The following is a 19,620-nucleotide window of genomic DNA, read 5'->3' as shown; positions in this document are numbered from 1 at the left end:
CCTTCCACAGTCCCTATAATTACTACTTCCCCCAAATCTCTCAAATGCTTGAGATATTGCCTGCAGCCAGTGCTTTCTCTTCCAGTTTGGGTCACCCCAGGTGAAAGTCTTAACAATTGCATTGCTACAGTATGCCTGGAGCTGTTAGCATGCCACCTACCACCAGCGATGGAGTCCTCGCTGCTAACCACCAACGGTGATTCAGCATCAAAGTCCATTTTAGAATTTCCTTCTAGGCCCACTCCTAATGTCTGCTTTAGGTCAATATTCCCAGAAACAGGCTTTGAGATGTAGATTTGCATGTGAGAGGTTTTTTTTTTTTGTTTGTTTGTTTGTTTTTTTTTTTGTTTTTTTTTGTTTTTTTACTGGTGAATGCTCTCAAATCCAATTCTGCTGAAGTCAATTTGAAGGCATTGAAAGAAGTAGGATTAGGTAGAAGGAGAGATTGACACTGTCTTGCAGTTGCAATACGGAAGCTCTGGAGTTTATTTTTATTTTTTAAATATTTTATTTATTTATTTGACAGAGATCACAAGTAGGCAGAGAGGCAGGCAGAGAGAAAGGAGGAAGCAGGCTCCCTGCTGAACAGAGAGGCCAATGCTGGGCTCCGTCCCAGGACCCTGAGATCATGACATGAGCCGAAGGCAGAGGCTTAACCCACTGAGCCACCCAGGTGCCCCAAGCTCTGGAGTTTATATGGCTCTTTAGACTTGTCCCTAATTAAGGCTTGAGGGATTGGCCCTTTTATTCCCTCCCCCTCCCCTATCCCAGGTAACCAGTTATTGAATGTCGACTACACTGCCCGTGGGGAGAGGTGCAACCTTGGGGCATGTGGCTCCCAGATTCCAGGAGAGGATTTCAGGTATGATCTATTACTAGCCTATACTTCTGGAAGCTGGGGCGTGAGTGCCTTGGTCCAGAAGGCTGCTTGTGGGTGGCACATCCCAGACCTACTCCATTAGATCCTAGGCTTACAGTGATCAGCTTCTATGTAAAACACTTATACATAAAACATTAGAGTGCCCAGCACAACACTCTCAGCCCTTGTTCTCATGGTAGGGGACAGGAAACTCCTATTGGAGGAAACACCTGTAAAGTTAAGATCCAGACTTTGCATCTTGCAACCTTTTTTCTCAACCTGGATGTTAATAAGAGTGAAATCCCCTAACAATTAATAAAATTCTCTTTTAATCACAGGGGAAGTTATGTTTCTGCAAATTAGCACTTTCATGACCTGAAGGTCTTTTCTTCCCATTACTGTACTTGAAGGCTGGCATAGTTAGTTCATGCTGAACATATGGGCAGTCACTAACATATTTCTATAAATACATGTTGCAAATATATCAGTGGAGACTAAGTATTCAAACATATGTGCAAAATTTACAGTGGGGTCATCACCCAGAAAATAGAAGCCTTACAGACAAGGCATGCCGTTCAGTAACAGTTGTGTATAAAGGACTTGATCAAACATGTAGTGAATTTACAGAAATGTACAGATACCTTGGATGCCCATTAGATTATCCTTGCAAGCACACTATCTCTCTGTACAAATGATTAACTCCTTAAGTTCAAAGAAAATATAGATCATGGGCTAAGTCATATATGAGGCCAAATGATTGCATTTATTGTATAATTAATATTGCTATCTCAATTTGTGATATACTTAGCTGTTATCATCTCTCATAGATTTTAGTCATTTATATAACTTAAGCACAATTTCTTTTGGGCATGAGGCCATATTAACCATAAAGTTCTGAAATTTCTGATGAAGTTTTGCTGACAGTAAGAAATTTCAATATTAGAATCAAGTAATTATTTGATAAAAAATCTCAGTACCAAATGGTTTCATTACTTTCCCCCCACCTCAGTTTCTTTTCTCCTTTTTTGCTGTCTCATTTATTGAGGGCAAATAGATATTAGAGAGCATGGACTTGTGTACAACCAACTGTAACACAAATAGGCAGTGTCCTATTTGTAACTTTCTGATAAAAGTGAAGAAATGAACACAGAAGAATCATGCATTTACACCCAGATAGAGGGGTGCCTGGGTCGGTCAGTTGGTTAGGTGTCTGATACTTGATTACCATGAAGGTCATGATTTCAGGGTCATGATCTCAAGATCAAGCCCTGCATCGGGCTCTCCATTGAGTGTGGAGCCTGCTTCCGGGTTTTCTCTCTCCCTCTGCCCCTCCCCCTGCTTGCATGGCTCTTTCTCTCAAAAAACAAAACAAGAAGCGGGGTGGGAGAGATGGGGTGGCTGGGCGATGGACACTAGGGAGGATACGTGCTATGGTGAATACTGTGAATTGTGTAAGATAGATGAATCATAGACCTGCACCCCTGAGACAAATAATACATTATATATTAATAAAAAACAAAACACTCAGAGATAGTTCTGTTCATAAAATGCTAATGTTAACATACTATATAGCTGTCCCATTTTTTAATAGTTGAATAAATACATTTGATGTTATTCAAATATGCATAACATAGAAGAAATGATCTCTATATTAAGTTCCTAGGATGTTTAGTCACAATTATCTCCTTAGCCAGTATTAGGCAAGGTACAAGTCATTGACAGCACAACAGACTTGTTGATTTAGGACTGTTTTCCTCCCTCCCCTCCTTCCCTTTTAGGAAACATACGCTAATGGCTTCTTTTCGGTCTTTATCCTGTTTTCCTCTGAAGAATGTGGCAGTACTGATTGTTGTCTCTTCAGAAAATGATTTCCTCCTCTTAGTTTTCCTGGCCTCTAATCTATTTCTTCTTCTTTTAGTAATTTCTCCCTCTCTATCCTTTAAATATTGATGTTACCCACAGTTCTGCCTTTTCCTTCTAGATTATTTACTTTCTGTCTTTTCTGCTTCATCTATGTCCATCACTCCAGCATGACCTATATGCCAATGACTTCTGTATCTCTCTTTAGACATAGAGGGCCATCTTCACAAAGATGCCCTATAGGTTTCTCGTATTCTACCCCAGATTGAATGACCATGCATCTGGTGAATGTCGGTTTGAACAGTCACAAACTGGGAAGCAGAAATGTAACTCTATGTTCCACAGTATCTCATGTCCCCTCAAGAGATAGCATATTTATTTGGAAGACAGTACTTTCAAAATTATCTCCCAAACTCAGGATCTATGGGCCATGGTACACACCTTATGTAAATGAGTAAGAGCTTCATTAATTGTTCATTTAGTAAACAAACTTTAAGTTAACTGATTATATAATGTTTTCTCACATTTTTGTGATAAGATTCATTTAGAGAGCTGGAGGTTAATTAACTCCACTAATTAAAACAGGGCCTGGTATGGGCTAGTAACTTGGAAGTTTTTATATTTTGCAAGTATCTCCAGATGATTATCATGATCGAAGGAAATGAAAATACTGCCTTGAGCCATGCTTTTCAGCTTCTTTAGATTTTAAGTCTTGAACTACTGATCCCTGAATGACCCATGGAAAAGTCTTAACCAGTCCACTTATAGGAAAGGAAAGCAAGTTTTCTGAACACAGTTGGTTTGATAAATTCTCTTTGGAAGCATCACAAATACTTTATTCTGGTTGTTTCCTATAAGATACTGTTCCTCATTTCCACTTCTAGCCCAATGTCTTTTAGATCGCATTTTCCTTGGAGCTCTATCTTCCTTGAGTTGAGATGTATCAATCCAATTAAATCACTGTTAAAAATTGGTTTCTTATGAAAGGACTGTCACCTCAGGTAACCTATGCTTCATTCTGTCTTCTCCTTTCTCTCCTAAAACTTAAGAAGTTAGAGTGCTTTGTATGAACTCAATATTTTGGCCTTTCTTCCTTTAACCCCCATTACCAACCCCATGTATGTCAGCCTGAATTTCCTTCTCTCTTTCTTTTTTCCACAGGTCCTATTTCTTGGGCGTCCTGGTCCAGATAATGCCTCCTTGCACGGTCATTATCTTGCAAACACTGCTGATGATGTGGAGGATGGGAAAAATCATGGGGGATGTCACACCTCTTGCCCGAGTTTGCCAATGACCTTAGGCCAGACCTTCAGGTTTTGAGGGCCAGGGATCTTCTCTTTGGGCACAAGCGTGCTGATGGGACTGAAAATCGGGGAGCTCGTGGCCAGAGCCAGGTCAGTCCCTCTTTGCACTCATCCTGCCGGTCGCTGGTGGTCATATTCAGGGCACCGCTGGCCCCGGAGTCGGTGGCTGTGGCCTCTGGGACCACGCAGCGACGCCTGCCCACCACCACAGCAGCTTGAGATGGAAGTGCAGGCTGTGGCTGCAGGCGGGCGGGAGGACGGCAAAGCCCTCGGCGGGGGCTGGGGGGCTGTAGGTGGAGCTGTAGGTGGAGGACAGCTTCAGGAAGGGCACCCACCCTGCTCAGAACTCCTCTCTGCAAATCCAACGCGGGTGGTTCACGTAGTTCTTGCCCGCAGATGCCGTACTCCTCCCCAACTCCCGGCACATGCGCAAAGGCTGCCAGGGTTCTTACCAGTTGCTCCTGAAGTCTGGGGGGATTGAGCCAGGCAAGGTCACGTGACACCTACGCCTACGGCTACCTGGAAAGGACAGACTACCTTGGGACGTCTTGCGTGGTGCTCGAGGGGCGAGTACTGTCGCGGCGCTCGGCCTTCTGGGAACCACTCCCCGGTGGCCTCGGCGCTCAGGCCTGGTTCCTGGAGGGAGGGAGGGGTTCTATAATATCTCCCCTTGTTCTCAGCTTTGAGGGTGGATGTTATGTTCTCATGCTTTTTAAAAAAAAAAAAAACCATATCAGTCTGTTTTAAGTTTTCGTCTTTTTTCTTTTTTTTTTTTCCCTTGTAATTTCTCAATGTGTCAAATTTTCCTACAACTCTTAAGGATTCTCTTCTCCCTCTGCTCCTTGCCAGGAGGGCACTTGGGTGCAGAAAGGGAGCGTTTTAGCTTTAGGGGCAGTGGGGGAGGGGCATCCGGACCGGAGCTCTTCTCCACTCACTCTCACTGGTGTCCAGCCCACTTCACCGGGTCTGTGGTACCAGTCTCTGTCTTTTTTTTTTTTTTTTTTTTTTAAAGATTTTATTTATTCATTTATTTATTTATTCATTTTTTAAAGATTTTATTTATTCATTTTTTATTTAAAGAACACAAGCAGGAGGAGGGGGAGTAGCAGAGGGAGAGGGAGAAGCAGACTCTCCGCTGAGCTGAGAGTCTGAGGTGGTGCTCCATCGGCCTTGGAGATCATGACCTGAGCCGAAGTTGGACGCTTAACCCGCGGGGCCACCCCGGTGCCCCACCCGTGTCCGTCTTTGCAGGTAGACCGGCTCACTTGATCTACCTACCTACCTGAGCTGGTCTCCACCGAGGTGTGAATTGCCCCACTGTGGTTTTGAGGTGTGTTCTCCTGGTGATATCTTTCCTTACCACTGCCTCTAACTGTGCAGTTGCTCTTGGCAAAACTCCTGGCCTCTTCTGTAGCCCACCCTTTCTGCACCTGTCATGCCCAGGCATACTCACCTGCTGTGAGTGCTCTCAGCTTCCTGCTTACGCGTCTTCCTCACTAATTGCTGTTTTGCAATACTCAGGCCATGCTGGCTATTGCCCGGCTCTCTCTCCCGAGTTTCTTTAACTGACTGATGATTCCCCAGACTAGGTCCAGGGAAGAGTCAGCTTCAAGATCTTTAGATCTACCCTTTCTCTCCCTCCAATGCACCCAAGTGCGTTCTATCACGATTGCTCCCTCTAGAGGTCTTAGGACCTCTTAAGGGACACTTAAGTCTCAGTATGTCAGTCAGGGTATTGGAAGATCTAGAGATGGCTTACTGAAGTTGGGCAATTTCAGAAGATTTTAATAAAGGGGCTATTTACTAAGGGGTGAGGAAACCACAGGGGACAGTGCAGGACTCAGACTAGAAACAGCAGGATGGCCAGGCAGAAGTCGGGGTGCGTTGGCGGATGCAGACAGCCTGTGACAATCCCACAAGGAAGGAGATAGTAAGTATCCTAACCCCCTTTTTCCCCTCTGATCTTTTCTAGGTGCTCCTCATTGGCTGAATTCAGTAAGAAGCCAGAGGGGGGTAACCTGTAAATGCAGCCCATCCCTTGCTAGAATCCAGCCAGTCTCCTGGGCCATGGAGCAGGTGGAGAATGGATCTGAAAGGGCACGTGGAATATCCCCAGCTGACTCAGTTTCCTGGAGGTGCAGAGAAAATTGTGTGTGTGTGTGTGTGTGTGTGTGTGTGAGAGAGAGAGAGAGAGAGAGAGGTAGAGGAATACTCACGGAAATTACTGACTGTAAAGAAATGTTATTGATGGAACAGTTGTTTTACATGTAAGTTATACATTGTAAGAAAGAAAGTCTGAGGCCATTACACAGGATCATACAGAGGTGTGGGGACTATAGCTTGTCCTTTGGAGTTCTTTTTCTCAGCACCAGCCCTGGTAGCTAGCACAGACAAAGTACTCAGTACGTATTTATTAATTCTTTTTGTACTAGGGAAACAAATCTGAAGTCAAGATGTGTTCACACAGTGTGATGGTTAGTTAATTTTATGTGTCAGCCTGATTGGCTAAAGGATGTCCAAATACCTGGAGAAACATTTCTAGCTGTGTCTGCGAGGGTGTTTTTGGAAGAGATTTTTGAATCATTTGAAGAGAGCATTTGAATCAGACTGAGTAAAGATCTGCTATCATGAACTAATTGTGCAGACCCATTCTGTTGAGGGCAGAGAGAGGCATAAGGGTGAAATGTCTCTCTTCTTGAGCTGAAACTTCTGCCTTCTCCTCTCCACTGACATGGGATCTTCCGGTTCTCAGGCCTTCTGACTCTGGGACTTAGACCAGCATCTCTCCTCCTACCCCCCAGGCCTTTGGCCTTGGACTTTATTATATTGACTTTCTTGCTTCTCCGGCTTATGGATGGCAGATCATGGGACATCTAGACTTTCATAACTGTCCCAGTTAATTGCTATAATAAATCTCCTCCTGTGTATATCTTTGTGTCCTATTGGTACTATTTCTGTGGAGAAGTCCAATGCACAGTTTGGTTAGTTGAGTGTTCTCTAAACTGGGCTGATGGCTATTGGAACTCCTCTTTTGGCAGTGACTGTCCTTGCTCAAGTAACCTGATTGCTTATTTAGTCAATGAGGAGTGTCCTCAGAATGATGTCCAAATTGAGCCTTTTCTTTGTTCTTTCTTTAGCAGTATTTGTCTATTTACAACTCTTTTTTTCCCTTACAAACAAAAACATTTTTGTTTGTTTGTTTGTTTTAAAATCCTCCCTCCCCTGGTTTCCAGCACTCTGCTCAGCTAACTTAAATGAACAGTGATGCTGCATCTGCTCATTTTTTTCTGTCTTTAGAAACAGCCACATGATGTGATGCTCAAGTGTTCCTTGAAGATCATCTCCATGATCAGGCTTTTTCTTTTAACCTCTGCTGATCTTGGCGGCCATCCTGGGAACCTTCTTCACATTTTCCATGTCAGTCTGTTCCTGGTCTAGAAGGGTATTAAGGATGTGGGATGATTATATGCTCTACTGCCTATTACATAGCTATCGTATTATAGAGCTTGTTCTTAAAATCTATCTATTATTTCTGACATATTTTCTCATTTCTTTCCTTATCTAAGTGTACAGATCTTTAAAGATTTCTATTAAAATATGTTTTTTTTAAAAGATTTTATTTATTTATTCGACAGAGAGAGATCACAGGTAGATAGAGAGGCAGGCAGAGAGAGAGGAGGAAGCAGGCTCCCTGCTGAGCAGAAAGCCCAATGCGGGACTCGATCCCAGGACCCCGAGATCATGGCCTGAGCCGAAGGCAGCAGCTTAACCCACTGAGCCACCCAGGCGCCCCTAAAATATGTTTTATTTCAATCTGTGTGCAACATTTATTTTAGACCTGTAAACATAGTATTATTTCTCATATAAAATGTGGTCCAGAAGCCGCAAGCTCACTTACTGCGAGGGTCAGTCAGGTAGCAATAGTGTGCGAAGCTGCCAGATTGGAGAAGATAGAGTGATGTTGGGACACTGGAATGAGGAGTATTTATTTTTTTACCTGGAACTATTAAAATGTAACTTAAAAACAAGAATGCTTTTCTGAGAAAAATCAATTTAAAAATTCTCTATAGGCCTGACTCAGTCCCTGTTTTAAATCACTGACAGAAACATTAATAACATGGAGGCTTGCTGACCTTCTTGCTCATTTATTCATTTAACGAACATTTATTGAATGCTGCAGAGTTCCAGGCATCCATTTAGGTATTGCACATCTCAATAGAAATGCTAGCATTAATACTGATACTAAGAATGTGTCCTTGAGTCTCAGGTTTTCTGGCTCTAGTAGAACAGGTAGAAAGTGATTGTCTAATTTTAGAACTATGTAGGGGTTTCCAGAGAGCTTGGAACCTAAAAATGGGGGGTGGGTGACACTTGAGGACTCAGTGCTTGACAGAAGAGCTAATATCTTGCTTAAGTCTCAAAAAATACATTTTTGGACTTGGGAATGTGGGAAAAGAGAAGTTTGAGAAAGGTAGACAGGAAACAGATTTTGAAAATCAGTAGGTCTAACAATGTTTTTTTTTTTAATTTTTTATTTTTTATAAACATATGTTTTTATCCCCAGGGGTACAGGTCTGTGAATCACCAGGTTTACACACTTCACAGCACTCACCAAAGCACATACCCTCCCCAATGTCCATAATCCCACCCCCTTCTCCCAACCCCTCTCCCCCCAGCAACCCTCAGTTTGTTTTGTGAGATTAAGAGTCACTTATGACCCAGCAATTGCACTATTGGGTATTTACCCTAAAGATACAAATGTAGTGATCCAAAGGGGCACATGCACCTGAATGTTTATAGCAGCAATGTCCACAATAGCCAAACTATGGAAAGAACCTAGATGTCCATCAACAGATGAATGGTTCAAGAAGATGTGGTATATATACATAACAGTAATGTTTTTTAAGAGTTTTACATGTTTAGGGACGTTTGTTATATCTGTTAAGGTTGGTAAAATTTTAAAAAGTATTTCTCATAATGTTGGGGATAGTTCATTCTGGGTCACATTATCTTAGGTTTGTTTTTTTTTTTTAATTGCTCATCTTTTTTAAAGATTTTATCTATTTGAGAGGGAGAGAGAGAGAATGAGCAGTGGGTAGGGCAGAGGAAGAGAGAGAGAGAGAGAGAGAGAGAAGCAGACTCCCTGCTGAGTAGGAAGCCCACCTTGGGGCTTCATCTCAGGACCAGGAGGAGATAATGACCTGAACCGAAGGCAGATGCTTAACTGACTGAGCCACCCAGGTGCCCCCTAAGGTTTTTTTTTTTTTTTTAAAAGAATTTTTGTTCTATAACTATTCATAATTAAGGTTAAATACTAGCATTTCTGGAATATCAGGAACTACTAACTAGTGGGCTAAGGGAAAAAAAAGTCCAGCGATGCATCCTGTGTACTGTTAGCTTTTTGGAATTTTATAATGTACACACTAAATGCCCTTTTGCCTCTTTTTTTGTTCTAGAACTATAACATTTTGTGAACAGTATTCTGTGGAACAGCAATTTATAATGCGTTGAGCTGCCTTATAACAATATAATTGTTGAAAAATGAAAAGTTATTGTCATCCAGGGATATCTGAACTACCCTGCTCCCCAACAAAAGTCAACCTTTAATTCTTCTGCTAGTAGCAAAAACTTATTGAGCTCTTTACCAGTTTATTCTTCCCCTAAATTAACTTTTTATTGAAGAAGTTTGAGTAGTTATTTTCAAAATGACATAGTCCCATCTCTGATAAAGCCAAATGAAAGGTAATTGCGATGATCATATAATAGTTTTATAATAATGATTAATTGTGCCCCAGTGTTACCAGAGGCAGATTTAGGTGATTTCTTACTCGATGATTGCTGTTGCAAAAAGTATAAATAAAGAAGAGAGAGATTGTTGAGTATCGTAGAGTACCCATTTAATAAAATGAAAATCGGGTCTCTGCCTCCCAATGTGAAAATGTGCATAAGGGCTATAGAATCACTAAGAAAATAGTGTGAATCTTCAGGCTAGTAGTGGTTTCAAAACAGAGCTAAATGACATTTTAAGAAGTATAATGAAAAGTGCCTGCTTTCTTTTAGCTTTGGTAAGCACTGTTCAGTTTCTTTGCCTTTTTATTTTTTACAACACTGTTTAGATAATTGGGGCTGAAAGTTAACCTGTTCTCAGTAAGAGCAATATCTAAGCCACGGGACACTTGTTTACTCCTATTGTTCTTAAAGCTTTGCCGAGAAAGCAAGCAGGAGTCTCCCTAGAGATTTTTTTTTTTTTTTTTCAAAAGACCTGCCAATCTGTGTAGGAGTAGTAGACAGCAAACAGCAAGGTCTGTGTAACACTCAGGTATGAGCACCCAGGCAAGACAAGAGTCAGAGCAAAAGAAACCAAAACTCACTTGAAAATGCTGCATTCAGCTTGGTTTGAATGTCAAAAAGTAAAAAACACTTGAAAGCGCATTGAATAGAGCACTGGTTAGATATATTAATGCATACGCAAGAAATAAACAACTGAGCATTAAAATGAATGAGGTAAATCTTCACATACTGAGGAAAAATGTTCAATTTATTAGGAAAAAAAAGAAAACAGGTACAGAACAAAGTGTCAAATATGTTCTTCATTTTGCCTTCAATAAGATGTAGAAGAATACGTGGGCCTGGGATATTTCTGAAAATATGCATTGAAATGTTGATGATGGTTATCCACAAAGAGTGAGATGTGTGTCTGAATTGAGAATAAAACTTGCTTTTAAATGTATAAATCTTTGTGTGTGTGTGTGTGTACACATTCTGTGGATTTACTATTTTGTAAAAAAATAAAAGCCAGGTGAACCATGAATAAGTGAATTTGGTGGTAGTGTTGAGCTAGGCATCAGGAAGAGGTTTTCAGCTGTGTACACTGGATGTCCATTCCCATAAACATCGTGAGCATTCCTAGGAGAGGCCATTGGGAGTCACAGAGATTGAATGAATGGATTGTGGAATCAGGTAGATTCCAAATAGAACAGGTTGGAATCTTAACTTTTTTTTTTTTTTTTTTTAAAGATTTTATTTATTTATTTGACAGATAGAGATCACAAGTAGGCAGACAGGCAGGCAGAGAGAGAGGAGGAAGCAGGCTCCCTGCTGAGCAGAGAGCCCGATGCGGGACTCCATCCCAGAACCCTGAGATCATGACCCGAGCCGAAGGCAGAGGTCTAACCCACTGAGCAACCCAAGTGCCCTGAATCTTAACTTGTATAAGCAGTAATCAACAACATGGTTGAACCATGACTTCCTCATCTGTAAAATGGAAATAACAATTCTTGCCTTGTGTGGTATTATGAAGAAAGTGTATAGAACAATGCTTGCTATTATGGTTTCTATGTAGTGGATTACCATCTTCCTTTTAACTATTTTAAATTTTATTAAATTACTCTCATGCAATATGCCAATTTTTCTTTTCTGGATATCTGGAACAGAGTAGTATATAGTATCTGGTAAACTTCTTTTTCTTTTTTAAAGATTTTATTTATCTATTTGAGAGAGAGAGAGAGAGAGAGCACACAAGCAGTGGGGAGGGACAAAGGGAGAGGGAGAAGCAGGCCCCCTGCTGAGCAGGGAGCCCAATGCAGTGTTCAGTCCCAGGTCCCTCAGATCATGACCTCAGCCAAAGGCAGACCCTCAACCAACTGAGCCACTCAGGTGCCTGCCCCTATCTGGTAAACTCTTTTTAAAAAACATATAATAATGTATTATTTATTTCAGGGGTGCAAGTCTGAGATTCATGAGTCTTACACAATTCACAGCACTCACCATAGCACATACCCTCCCCAATGTCCATGACCCAACCACTCTATCCCTCCTCACCCCTTTCAACAACCCTCAGTTTGTTTCCTGAGATTAAGAATTTCTCATGGTTTGTCTCCCTCCCCGGTCCCATCTTGTTTCATTTTTCCTTCCCGTCCCCCGCCCCCGGCCCACAACCCACCTGCCCTGCCTTTCAAATTCCTCATATCAGAGAGATCATATGATAATTGTCTTTCTCTGATTGACTTATTTCGCTCAGCATAATACCCTCTAGTTCCATCCATGTCATTGCAAGTGTCAAGATTTCATTTCTTTGGGTGCCTGCATAGTATTTTATATATATATATATATATATATATATATATATATATATATATATCACATTTTATTTATCCTTTCATCTGTTGATGGACATCTAGGCTCTTTCCATAGTTTGGCTATTGTGGACATTGCTGCCATAAACATTCAGATGCACGTGCGCCTTTGGATCACTACATTTGTATCTTTGGGATAAATACCCAGTAGTGCGATTGCTGGGTTGTAGGGTAGCTCTATTTTCAACTTACAGAGGAATATCCATACTGTTTTCCAGAGTGGGTGCAGCAGCTTGCATTCTGACCAACAGTGGAGAAGGGTTTCCCTTCCTCTGCATCCTTGCCAACACCTGTTGTTTCCTGACTGGTTTATTTTAACCATTCTGACTGGTGTGAGGTGATATCTCACTGTGATTTTGATTTCTCTTTCCCTGATGTTGAGTGATGTTGAGCACTTTTTCATGTGTCTCTTGGCCATTTGGATGTCTTCTTTGCATAAATGTCTGTTCATGTCTTCTGCCCATTTCTTGACTGGATTATTTGTTCTTTGGGTGGTGCGTTTGGTAAGTTCTTTATAGATTGTGGATACTAGCCCTTTATCTGGTATGTCACTTGTGAATATCTTCTCCCATTCTGTCAGTCTTTTGGTTTTGTTGACTGTTTCCTTTGCTGTGCAAAAGCTTTTGATCTTGATGAAGTACAGTAGTTCATTTTTGCCCTTGCTTCCCTTGCCTTTGGCGATGTTCCTAGGAAGAAGTTGTTGTGGTTGAGGTCAAAGAGGTTGCTGCCTGTGTTTCCTCAAGGATTTTGATGGATTCCTGTCTCACATTGAGGTCTTTATCGATTTTGAGTCTATTTTTGTATGTCATGTAAGGAAATGATCCAGTTTCATTCTTCTGTGTGTGGCTGTCCAATCTGCCCAGCACCTATCTGGTAAACTCTTAACATAATATTTCTCTAGATTTTTTTCTCCAAGTGAAGAATAAAGCTATTGTCTTTGTTATACTGGATTATGTCTCTTTGCCCAAGAATATCTTTTAATAGGTAGCCATCCAAAATTTTGAGTCCTTGGACAAATCTTTCCTTCTTTACCTCTTTTCTCTCTTCCTTCCTTTTATACCTTTCTATCCTCTGCTTTGGCAGAAATGCTACCTGGAAATCTGTTTTCATTTGAGATTTCTGCCCTGAGAAACTATGTGAAAATCATCTATTCCTGAGATACATTTTTATTAATTTTTATATTATAGAAAAACCATCCCCAAGAGCTTGGGAAATCATTTTCTAAAAATACACCCATGTTTCTTTCTCTCTCTTTTTCTATTTTTTTTTTCCTATATGTGCCTCTATCTTACATCCTGAAAAATGGGTTTATCACATTAGCTATTGTACTAAGATCTTATAATATAGGATTCATGTGATGGTTTGTTTCATGTGTCAACTTGTCTAGGCTACAATATCCAGTTATTCAATCAAACACTAATCTAGATGTTGCTGTGAAGATATCTTGTAGATGTGGTTAATATCTACAATCAGTTGACCTTAAGTAAAGGAAGTTATCCTGTATAATATAGGTGGGTCTCATCCAATCAGTTGAAAGACCTTAAGAGCAAAACTAGAGTTTCTCTGAGAAAAAAGAAATTTTGTCTGTGAATGCAGCCTCAGCTCCTGCCTGAGAGTTTCTAGCCACTGTCATGGCCCATGTCTGTAGACCCCAGACTCCAAGAAGTCTTGTTTAGCCAAATCCTGCAATTGCAGAAGCTAATTCCTTGAAAAAAATCTGTGTGTGTGTGTGTGTGTATTTATTGGTTCTACTTTTCTGATACAAATTTGACTCATATAGATAATTTTGATGCCGAGAGTAGAGTCTGCTGTAACAAATAACCTAAAAATGTTGAAGTGGCTTTGGAAATGGATAATGGGTAGAAGTTGAAAGCATTTTGAGATGCATGATAGAAAAAGTCCAGATTTCCTTGAAGAGACTGTTGATGGAAATGTATAAGCTTATTTGGAAATACGGTCTTTGCAGATACAATTAAGTTAAGGACTTTAGGATGACATTACTCTGGATTTAGAGTAGACCCTAAATCCAATGACTAGTGCCCTTATAAACAGAAAAGAGAGGAAGATTTGAGACACAGAAAGACACAGAGGAGAGCACACAAAAAGCAAGACCATTTGAAGCTGGAGGAAAAAAATTGAAGTAATGTTTGTACAAGCCAAGGAATGTCAAGGACAATGACATTCACCAGAAGCTATAAGAGAGGCATGAAATAGATTGTTTCTCTGAGCCTCTAGAAGAACTAACCAGCTGATACCTTGATATCTGACCTCTGGCCTCCAAAATTGTGTGAGAATACATTTCTGTTCTTTTAAGTCAGTTTGTGGTATTTGTTATGCAACCCTGGAAAAGTAATACAGTGTATAGTCCAAAAAGATAAAATACTTACATTTTGCTCCCAAGGTATATACTGTTAATTTTTAAAAAGCTTTTCATTTTAATTCCAGTATAGTTAACATACAGTATTACATTAGTTTCAGGGGTACAATATAGTGAGTCAGCAATTCTGTCCAATACTTAGTGCTCAGCACGATAAGGGTACTCTTGGTTCCCATCACCTATTCCACCCATCCCCCACCCACCTCCCCTCTGGTAACCATCAGTTTGTTCTCTATCGTTAAGAGTCTGTCTTTAGGTTTGTTTCTTTTTTCTCCTTGTTCATTTGTTTTGTTTCTTCAATTCCACATATGAGTGAAATCATATGGTATTTGTCTTTTTCTAACAGACTTATTTTACTTAGCGTAATACTGTGTAGCTCCATCCATGTCAATGCAAATGGAAAGATTTCATTCTTTTTGATGGCTGAATATTATTCAGCCATCAAAAAAAATGTGGTGTGTGTGTGTGTACTTCATTTTTTTAAGTCATTTGTTGATGGATATTTGGGCTGCTTTCATAATTTGACTATGGTAAATGATGCTGCAATAAACAGAGGGGTGCATATGTCCCTTCAAATTAGTGGTTTTATATTCTTTGGGTAAATGCCCAATAGTATGATTACTGGATCATAGAGTAGTTCTATTTTTAATTTTTTGAGGAACCTCTGTACTATACTGGCTGTATCAGTGTGCATTCCTACCAACAGTGCATGAGGGTTCCTTTTTCTCCACATCCTCACGAACACTTGTTTCTTGTATTGCTGATTTTAGCCATTCTGGCAGGTGTGAGGTGCTATCTTGTTTTTTTTTTTTTTTAAGATTTTATTTATTTATTTGACACAGAGAGATCACAAGTAGACAGAGAGGCAGGCAGAGAGAGAGAGAGGAGGAAGCAGGCTCCCTGCTGAGCAGAGAGCCCGATGTGGGACTCGATCCCAGGACCCTGAGATCATGACCTGAGCCGAAGGCAGCGGCTTAACCCACTGAGCCACCCAGGTGCCTGTGAGGTGCTATCTTATTGTAGTTTCTTTTCTTTTCTCTTTTTAAAAAAATTTTTATTTATTCATTTTAGAGAGGGAGAGAACAGGGGAGGGGCAGAGAGCAGGGGGGAAATCTCAAGCAGAAGCCCTTCCAAGCACAGAGCCCAAACACAGGGCTTGATCCCATGATTCCAAGACCATGACCTGAGCCAAACCAAGTCAGATGCTTAACCGACTGTGCCACATAAGTGCCCCTCATTGTAGTTTGATTTGTATTTCCCTGATGGTGGGTGATGCTGATTGTTCTTTCATGTGTCTGTTGGCCATCTATATGTTTTCTATACTGTTATAATTTTGAGTTTACATGTCAAGTAGGTTGAGAATGGAATTAAAATACTGCTTTATTTGACCAGGAGTGCTATACTTTCCATATTAGAAGAAATATAGGATACTAAGGAGTTGTGAATGTGGACAGAGATGATGTAATCCAGTGATCCCCAACATTTTCTCTACTGGGACAAGCATCAAGGATGATTATGTTCAGATGCAGAACACTGTCATAAACATACTCTGATTTGAGAAATGCCAGTGAATTTTGCAGGAAAATAAAGCATATAGAGCTATAGACTTTTTTTTCAAACTCAACTAGTTTTATCTTTTTCCTTTTAAAAACATGTACATAAAGTCATTAAGAAATTTTCAATTAGTCAAGTATAATTTATGAGAATTACAATAATTCATAATCACCCAACTCTTAAGGGTCAATAAAGTCTATTATATGATACAAAGTAGACTGTGTGCTATGAGCAATTTCATCTTTGTTGTTTGAAACTACTTCATTTATTCCACCTTAAAAGTGCCAGTGACTGGGGCACCTGGGTGGCTCAGTTGATTAAGTGTCTGCCTTCAGCTCAGGTCATGATTCCAGGGTCCTGGGATCGAGGCCCTCAAGGGGCACTCTACTCAGCGGGGAGTCTGTTTTCCCTCTCACTCTCCCTCTTTCAAATAAATAAATAAATAAATAAACTTAAAATTTGCCATTAAAAAAAATGCCATGCACTGGATTCAATGTTATAATGGGGATATACTTGGAACAGCTATACAGTTTTAAAACAAAATTATCCGTAAATCTTGGTAATTTAGTTATTATTAGTTTGAACTACTTGTGACTCATGGCCCAGTTGCTCATGATACAACAGTGTCATGATGTTGGGGTTGTGAACTATTGCACTAGTTCAGCTCTGTCTTTTTTCAGAGATTAAAACTGAGAACTAAAGAGTAACTTAGGACCTCATGGTGCACTAATAATAGGACTGGGGGTGGGGGTGGGTAGGGGGGAAGTAAGTCACTATAGAGTGCATACCATGCACCTGGTGTTGTCCTAGGCATTTTCTACACATTCTCCTCACTTTTCACAACTCTTCAAGGTAGATGTTAATTTTTTCACTGTACAGAGGAGATAATAGATTCTCAGACAGTTTAACAGCTTGTTTAATAACATACAGCAGATAAGTCACCCAGCAGGGATTTAACACAAGTCTAAATCTCCTATTACGCTGCTGTGCTTAAAAATAGAACCCATGCCTCTTAACTTCAGTTTTATGCTATAAACCACATTAAATTTTCTCTCAAATTAAATAAAAGTTATAAAAAGGCAAATCTGTGCACTAGTCTGATATTATCAGGATATATTTCTACTCACATAGACTTATATTTGTCTCCAAAATTTGTTACGTATTTTGCTGATTATTTTCAGATCAAAGTTGCATTCCCCTGTGTTTGGTAGCTGTTGAAAAAAAAAATACTTAGACTGATCAAAAGGGTCAGCAGTGTTAACAAAATCACTGAAAATGATTGATCATTTCTCCAAATACACTTAGTTGACAATTTTTTTTCTTTAATACTAGTTGAAGTTAATTGTTATTTTGGCACTTTGTTGTATTCACCTTAATTTAATCATTAAAAAGCTGATTTTTGAGGTAATTTAGGTAAAATTGGCTTTAGTAAATGGTATGATGTTTAAGTGAAATCTTAAAAAACTAATACCTTACCTACATTGGTATGGTCAATCAGTTACTCAGTCATACACATTATTTTGTCTATATGGCCATAAAATAAATGTGAATTATAAGTACAGTGATAATAGATTTTTTCTGTCATATCTCCATATAAACTGCCATTAAATAATTTATTTTCAATGGCAAGCTATGACATTTCTAGTTTAAAAGTTATGTTCAATTACATCATTTTTACAATAACAAGAATTATGGTCAGAGATATTAGAATAGCTTTAATTGTGCTTATTTTATTTATGAACTTTCTTTTGTGCTATTACCATCCAATTAAAAAAATATTATTTTATGAAGGATTCACTTTTCGCCTAGGAGTCTGAATTTGCTTAGTTGTTGTTGTTTTTTTTTTTTCTTTCTTTTTTTTTTTTAATATTTTATTTATCTATTTGAGAGAGAGACAGTGAGAGAGAGCATGAGCGAGGAGAAGGTCAGAGAGAGAAGCAGACTCCCCATGGAGCTGGGAGCCCGATGCGGGACTCGATCCCAGGAATCCAGGATCATGACCTGAGCCGAAGGCAGTCGTCCAACCAACTGAGCCACCCAGGCGTCCCTGCTTAGTTGTTTTTATCATCTAAATCTATAATTTATTTTTTATGAATGTACTACATCTATCATTTATTTACCCATCCATCCATCTTTTCTATAAACATATCTGTAAATAGTAGTTGATTTGTTGAAACAATCCAAGTTTTACTCTTTAGAATTCACTTCAGAAAGTTTAGTGAATTTGAAATCATAAGAAACTTTGGTATATCTCCATATAAAATAGAGAAGAAGTTACATTCTAATAGAAAATTCAGATTTTCCTTAGGGCTTAGGTTGATACTTTTGAAATAACAGAAACTTTTAAAGCAAAATTATGAGTCCAGCTGTGATAGACCATGTCAGTTACATATTAAAATGTTTTTTTATGTGTTCATTCATTTTTTAAAAAATTTTTTAAAATTTATTTTCATCGTAACAGTATTCATTGTTTTTGCACCACACCCAGTGCTCCATGCAATACGTGCCCTCTATAATACCCACCACCTGGTTTCCCCAACCTCCCACCCCCTGCCCCTTTAAGCCCCTCAGACTGTTTTTCAGAGTCCATAGTCTCTCATGGTTCACCTCCCCTTCCAATTTCCCTCAACTCCCTTCTCCTCTCTAACTCCCCTTGTCCTCCATGCTATTTGTTATGCTCCACAAATAAGTGAAACCATATGATGATTGACTCTCTCTGCTTGACTGATTTCACTCAGCATAATCTCTTCCAGTCCCATCCATGTTGCTACAAAAGTTGGGTATTCGTCCTTTCTGATGGAGGCATTATACTCCATAGTGTATATGGACCACATCTTCCTTATCCATTTGTCCGTTGAAGGGCATCTTGGTTCTTTCCACAGTTTGGCGACCGTGGCCATTGCTGCTATAAACATTGGGGTACAGATGGCCCTTCTTTTCACTACATCTGTATTTTTGGGGTAAATACCCAGTAGTGCAATTGCAGGGTCCTAGGGAAGCTCTATTTTTAATTTCTTGAGGAATCTCCACACTGTTCTCCAAAGTGGCTGCACCAACTTGCATTCCCACCAACAGTGTAAAAAATGTTTTGAATGATCCAAACTAAATACAATTTATATCTTTTTTTCTTCCAAATAAAATTATAAGTAATTAAAATAAACATTATTGTAAGGAAGGAAAAAAAACATGTGACTATTGAGTTTTTCTATATGGCATATTGCAGCTGCTTCAAATCCTTTGTGGATTTGTCTAATTAGAAGGAAGAAAGGAAGGTAGGAAGGAATGGAAATATTCATGAATATGTTCTAGTAAACCTCCTCACAGAAGGCTTTGATAGTCCATAGGAGTGCTTTCAAAAACCCAGTGGCAGTGTGAAGAAAACAGGATTAGGAGAGGAAGAAGTTGAACTGGGAGGCACTTGCAATAGAGATCTTTAGCTCTCCTAGGGGGAGATCTGGAAATGTAAAGATTTCTAATTGAGTCAAAGGGCTGTGTATTTCTACCACTGCATCATTCATTGATAGTAGGCTG

At 39.7% G+C, this 19,620-nt stretch overlaps 1 long non-coding RNA gene across 1 annotated transcript in view; it reads left to right on the top strand.

Annotated features, from left to right (window-relative positions):
• LOC132010272 (uncharacterized) overlaps window positions 1-19,620 on the top strand; it is a 118,038-nt gene that overhangs the window by 67,214 nt on the left and 31,204 nt on the right. Inside the window, exon 2 of the long non-coding RNA XR_009402209.1 lies at window positions 5,996-6,158. This is a non-coding gene — a long non-coding RNA (uncharacterized LOC132010272). The remainder of the gene's footprint in view (window positions 1-5,995; window positions 6,159-19,620) is intronic.

Source organism: Mustela nigripes, chromosome 2 (genome assembly GCF_022355385.1).
Source record: "Mustela nigripes isolate SB6536 chromosome 2, MUSNIG.SB6536, whole genome shotgun sequence".
Taxonomy (NCBI): Eukaryota; Metazoa; Chordata; class Mammalia; order Carnivora; family Mustelidae; genus Mustela; species Mustela nigripes.
The sequence above is the reverse complement of the archived record's forward strand: the minus strand, read 5'-3'. Positions and strand labels throughout refer to the sequence as shown.